We start from the raw sequence: 7400 nt of genomic DNA, 5'->3' as shown, positions 1-7400 counted from the left end.
ACATTGATCTAACAACAAAAACTACAACTGTTTATATTTTAAGTTACTGTAAAATGAAAGTAAAAATTGAAGCAAACTTAATTATAAGTAAGTCAAATAAACAACTAGATATTGCAAAACTAGTTTTGTGTTTAGTTGTTACTTTGAGAATTTGAAAGATATATTGCGGCTACAGCTAAAAATTAAAAAACATTTATTTAACATATTTCTTAGTTTAATTATCTCAGTTAAACTATGAAACCAAATTGGAATATCAATATATCAATTAGTTTTGGATAACACCTTATTAAACTTAATAAACATTTCCTGAACTTTGTTAAAAGTACTTCTTAACAGTGTGTTTTCCAAAACCTTCAAGATTAGATTTTTATCCTTTTTTCCAAAAACATCTTTCTATATTATCAAACAAGACTAAGTTTATATAATACTGTTTCAACAACTGCTTCTTTTGAAAACAGTCCTACGTAAAAATTAATTTATAAAATTGTTTTTTTGTATAAATTAAATTGCTACATACTTGTATATATATTGTACCGCGATCTATACAAAGTTCTCCCCAAATAAATACAATTAAATAACCTATAAATAAATAAAACCTTTTTATTTATCTATTTAAAGTTAAATAAGCCTAAAATTTATGTATTTACTAATAGTCTAAGGTACATATTTAATTTTAACGGAAAGTCGTAGATACCGCCCATTTTAACATGACATTTTCAACAATTAAATAGTGAAAATATGCAGTGTGTATTGTTTTCGTAGATCATAACTCAATTTATTGCCTTATTATATAGTTTTAATATAATGCTGTATTATGCTTATAATGTTGTTTTACCAAGAAAAAGAAATTTCAACAATAACAGTTAGTCAAATTTAACAGCCATTTTTTCGTTAAGTGGCTTTTTAAATTCGGTTACTAATCTCTCTACCTAGTAAACTCCAAGCAACGACAAAATAGTTTTTAAAACCGTACAACATTATTGAGTTTCTAACTATTTGTCATTTTAATTTTTGATAATGCCCTTTTGTAATATTAATTGTTATTTCAGTTTTCTATGGCTATTATAAGGTTTAGTTTATTTATAAAGATTTTTGAACTAAAAACTTAAATTAAATCTCAAAATATTATATTTACTCAGTATAAAAGTTTATAGGTTTTTATTGTTGTTGCAATACCTTTTGTTATCATTGTTGCAATACTTTTTTGGTGATTAAAGTTTTATGCCTGTTGCTTGACTCTTTTACAAAAGAAATTGTATCTTTGGCATTGTATGGATTTTAATGTTAAATAACAGTAAGTAATGTTAACTAACAGTAAACCCATATTATTGGTAATGGTCGACCTGTTCCACGCGTACCAATTAATTGGGTTTCTGTCAACTTTATCTTTAATTTTTCTTACTTTTACATGATCCACAAGTTGTTTTCCAAGACTTAATTTATAGTTGCGAAAAATTAATTTCAGAAATGGATTTTAAACATTTTAGAAAAACGTCTTTCAATTGAAAGCATTAAATCATCAATAAAATCAACATTTAAAGTATGGTGTGAGGTTTACAAAACACTTTACAAACATTTTAAGGTATGGGGTCAGGTTTATAATACAATTAAAATTTTTACATTATTTGCATGCTTCATAACTGACCTAGCCGTAAGCAATTGTAATACGGGTTATTAGCAAACTAATCATTAAAAACATCTTATGTTAATAAATTATCTGAAAAATTTATTAAAACACATAATCTTTCAAGTTTTTCTCGCTTTTATTTATGTGTTAACTTTTAGTTAACGACTTATAAAAACTATATAAATTATATATAATAACATAAGTTCTTAGTTTGTTTTTAAATCAGTTATAACAGAGGATACCAAAAAATGAAAGTGAAGTTCAGCCTGCGTATACCTTAAAGGATAAAAAAGAAAGAAAAAAAGTTGTTATTTTAAAGTACAAAAGCATTATTTTACATACTTTTATTTGACTTCTAGAGTATAAAAAAAAAAAGATAAGTGTCGGATAATAAAGCAGCCTAGCACTACTCACAGTGCCAGTCATTGTTAGCTAGTTTAATAATTTGCTCTACGAAATATAGCAATTTTGATCATTATAATCAAATATGTTACCAATCTTTTTGACAACTATTGGTTATTGATATTTTTAAAAAATTTTAAATTGTATTAAAAACATCTGGGATTCATAAACTATGAGTTGACATATAGTTAATATAGGATTGACATATAAAACAAGTATATTACAATTATATTTGAATATATAAAAAATATATTTAAATTCTATATTCTTAAATTCTTAAACTAAAAAAAATATACTTAAACTCTAGTATTTAAATATACTAGCAGTAAGCAAGACATAATACAGGTTAGGAATAAATAAATAACTAATAACAATTTAACTTCTTATATTATCTAAAAAATACAAAATACAATTTCACCTATAAATTTTGTAGAGTTCTACTTCGGAAAAACCGGGACTCCCATTGTCCCGGTTTTTCCGAAGTAGAACTCTACAAAAGTTTCAATTTTAATTAGTTTAGCGTTGCGCTCTCCTCCTTAAAAATCGGAAAATGGCAGCCCCATCTATATAATATAGCCTTTTTGGTTTTGTTCGCTTTTATTTGTCTTAACATTTATTCTACGACAAAAAAGCCACATAGTCTAAGTTATTAGGTTCTTTTTAATAACAGCAAGCACCAAAGAAGGTAAACCAAGTACAAATTTTGATTTTGAATATGTAAGTTTATTAATAAAGGGGAGCAAAATTTTAAATATTATTATTGTGATCATGAATTAGTGACTCGTAAAATATTTTTTCAACTTGGTCATTATTAATTATGGTACCAATAAACACATAAGACCTTAGTAATAACAAAGTGTTCCAAGAATGCTCCTCTTTATTAAGAAACTTTCGTTAAACAGAGAGAAGACAGACTATGTTTCAAAGGCAATGTGTTCAAAAAAAGTTACAACAAATCTTTATAATCTCAACATAACTTATTGTTTTTAATGACGGTGACAAAAAAATACATAATACTAAAAAAGTTATTATAATAATCTTAAACATTTTAGTCGTGGTAGAATATTTGAAAGTAATGAAAAACAAAAAGTAGAGTGTAATAAAAGGTTTTGAATTTCAATTAAATATAAAAAATAGCACTTACTTGATGGGTCATAGAAATTATAATTGGTATCTTTAGAAGAAGAAAATAGGAAAAAAAAAGATATTTAGCTTAACAAGTTTTATTATTTATATTTTGATACTAATTATGGTAAGATTTATACAAAGCCTTAGTTCCAAAGTGTTATAAGTAAAAATTAACTACTAGAATATAAAATCACCCTGCACTAAACGGTGCCAAGTAATACCACAACTTAGTAACATCTCTTGACTGGCAAGGATAACAATCTTGCTTTACACACACCTAAGTAACATCGCTTTTAAAACATAAAAAAGAAAATGGAATTTAAATATGTATAATCTTGGAACATATTATATTTTATAAACTATTAACATTTACTTTATTACACATGAAACACACTTATTATAAACCATCAATTAACAATATTTTTTAAAAAAATTCTAAATTTTTTTTTCCACACACCACTATATTGGATTGCAGGCAAAGTAAGTTAGCTGACATACAAGACATACATAAGTTAGCTGACATACAAGCAAGTTAGCTGACATACTCAATATAACTTCTTAATGACTTTTTGTAATTATAACTACGTCTTTACTAACTATAGATCGCAAATAAAACATATAATTATGTAAGCAAAGTAGATTGCTATGCTATTGCTTGATAAAATTTACTGCTGCATTTGGGTCAGAGATATACTGTTGATAATGTTGGGGAAATATCTTGATCTGGCCACATTATTAGTAAATAAAGCAAAATAAAGACAAGCATTATAAATTGTAAATCATTAAAAAAAATTAATATCGGAATTATGATATATATAATACGGATGGCTCTTTTACTTACTTTTTTTTTACTTACACAAGTTAATTTTTATCAGAAAGTAAAATACATAAGTAATTTTTATCAGAAAGTAAATTACATAAGTAATTTTTGTCAGAAAGTAAATTACATAAGTAATTTTTATCAGAAAGTAAAATACATAAGTAATTTTTATCAGAAAGTAAATTACACGAGTTAATTTTTATCAGAAAGTAAATTACATAAGTAATTTTTATCAGAAAGTAAATCACATAAGTAATTTTTATCGGAAAGTAAATTACACAAGTTAATTTTTATCAGAAAGTAAATTACATAAGTAATTTTTATCAGAAAGTAAATTACATAAGTAATTTTTATCAGAAAGTAAATTACATAAGTAATTTTTATCAGAAAGTAAATTACATAAGTAATTTTTATCAGAAAGTAAATTACATAAGTAATTTTTATCAGAAAGTAAATTACACAAGTTAATTTTTATCAGAAAGTAAATTACATAAGTAATTTTTAACGTTTTATGTGAATTTACATTTCCGTACCAGTAATTAATTTTTTTAAAGCGACTTATACTTTATAATGTAAGTTTTTTTACTTTTAAAAGTAAGTTATGTAAAAGAAGATTACATCAAAAAGTAATTTACATTCACGTGTAAAAGTAAGTCACATAAAAAAGCTGTTTACTTTTACATTTAAAAGTTAATTACTTTTGAAAATTACATTACATAATACAAAATTCCTCAAACTATAATTTAGATTTGAAGTACACACACATAGAGAGCGATTAGAAACAAAAATTTTAATCCATTTAAACAGTTTGTATTTAATACCATAGTGTTGCAATTTGAACACAAGTTTAGGATGAGTTACCGAAATGCTTTTTTAAAATCAATACAAATGATATAGATGATAACTTTTTTTTTGTTATGTACGCAAGTGGTCTATTCGTTTCCAGGATTTGAGAGCATGTGGATCTGCAATTTATAAAACCAAGTTTATGTTGAGAAATAAAGTTATTTACTAAGAGTTTTTTATAGTTTAAGCAATGATTGATTCCATATCTTTGCAAAAGATACAGGTCATTAAAATAGGTCTGTAATTGATTGATAGAGAAGAACTGCTTATTTTATTAACCGGACAAATTATTGCTGGTTTCCAAATTTTTGGTATTGTATTGGTGGTCATTGGCATTTTGAACAAAATAGAAATAGGAATGGTAGTTAAACTGATTTTTAAAATATTGGAGAAATATTTATAAACTGATTATGAAATAAACTTAGATGTTTAACAAAAATATAAAGCAGTATTTATTACCAACAGATATTTTTAATCATGGAAAGAATGGAGATTACCTCAGAAAGCCAAAATATGGTTAAAATTCATCTAATATGCATCTAGAAACAAATGTGAAACACGTCTAAGTTTACGTCAAAAACGAGCGCTAATTAGACGTCAATTTTAAACATGACTTTTAATCATTTTGTTTGACACAAATTAATGCCTTAGATTTAAAACAGGATGTAAAACATACATTTAAAAATTGTGTAGTAAATCTTTAAAACACGTCTCTTAAATAGTTATCTAAGCTTGGTTTAAAGAAGATGCTTAATAGGCAACTTTTAATCGAATATACATCCTTTAGATGTACATTTCATATCTTTTATGCATTATTAACGATGCATTTTTTAGACGTCTTTTTGTAGACATATATTTTGTATGGAATATATTTTTTATAAAAGATATCTAAATATCATTTATAAACATATAAATATTGTCTACAAATGGACATCTAAAAAATCTAAGAGGTATCTTTTAGTTTTAAGATATCCCTTAAAAAAGTTTTAAGATGCATTTTAGATGTATGTTAGAAGCATATTAGATGTATGTTAGAAGCATTTTTTAGCTAAATTAGGCTTCAAAATTCTCAAAAACATTTAACAAGAAAAGAAGCAATTAGGTTCGAAATATTTAAATTTGTTATACAACTTTAAAAAAATACAATATAAAACTAGTTATGTATTGAGTCCGCGACTCGTAATTCCATGTCAACGATAATAAAATAAAATGTATTAATAAAAACACGATAGATAAATATATTCCATTTGAAGACATGTATACTTCTAAAAATCTAAAATATATAAATTATTTAAATAAATAATAAGCATTATATAAAAAAATTGTTTGGCTCCATGCAAAATTGAAAAAGTATCAAAGGTATACGATATACCGAATTTTTCTGGTGCACAATAAGCTAATATAACTACTTTTTTCTATTATGGAAAAAACTTTTCTTGTTTACACAGTGCCAGGATAACCTTAGCACCTGGGAGCATATGCACCCGGCCCCTGAAAATCTACTAAAAATTTTACTATGACATTTATATTGTGACGTAGTAGGAGCTTTGCAACAAAGTTTTGCCGCATTTATTTTTCAGTATATTTTTAGAAGGGCGAGTTCCAAAACATTTTATGCAAACGACTTCTAAAACGTCTAATCCGGCCCTGTGTTTACAAGGAACAGTTAATTATAACTAGTTTTAATATATAGTTTAACATGTTAATGTTAAATTTAATACCTTAATGTATTAAATAAATGTGACTAATAATAAAGCGTATAAGTGCTTTTGTTTTTTACATATTACTTTAATTTTGATTATGAAATATATGCCTGTTTATTAAATAAGTTAGGCGTATTTTACATTCACCTTCATTACACCTATTTCTTATCTGGTTATGAGCTGGATCATTTTCCAGAACATCTGCGATGAATTTTTGTAAGTATTTTAAAAATCCGCTATTGTATTTAAATGATTTTGTTAAAATAAAATATATTTAAAAACACATAATATAGTTTAACTTGAACTTTAACAAGATGGAGACAAAAATACTAGAATTGCACAAAAACAAGCTAAATAGTACATATGTAATACAGATTTTAATGATGTATATATTAATAAATTTTTCCTTGTAAAACACTCTATACATTAAGCAGGTTTTCGAGACTGATCTTTTTCCCAACGCATTTACACATTCAACTTATACTGCAGGTGATTTAAAAATAACATGACAAATATTTTTATAATAAACTGATATTTCTTTGAATAAATGAATATTTGATTAAACGATTGCCGTATATTTGAATACATAAAATAACTTGACCTATAATATCATATGTGAAATAACTAACTAATGTTTGTATATGTGAAATATGAAAAAAAACGACAAAAATTTTTATGTGGCGTATAGTTGTATAACTCAAACTTCAGTACATTATTCTTAAATAATAACCAAATTTTCAAAAAAGTTAAAATGAAACAAAATGCTGTTAGCAGTATTTGAACTATACTTCTAATAATTAATCAAATCATTGATATTAATTTTTCAGGATCATAAAAACATGCTCCAATGGCTTCCCGGCACCAACTTTTCAGC

Source organism: Hydra vulgaris, chromosome 10 (assembly GCF_038396675.1).
Source record: "Hydra vulgaris chromosome 10, alternate assembly HydraT2T_AEP".
NCBI classification, from domain to species: Eukaryota; Metazoa; Cnidaria; class Hydrozoa; order Anthoathecata; family Hydridae; genus Hydra; species Hydra vulgaris.
This window is presented reverse-complemented; position numbering follows the sequence as displayed.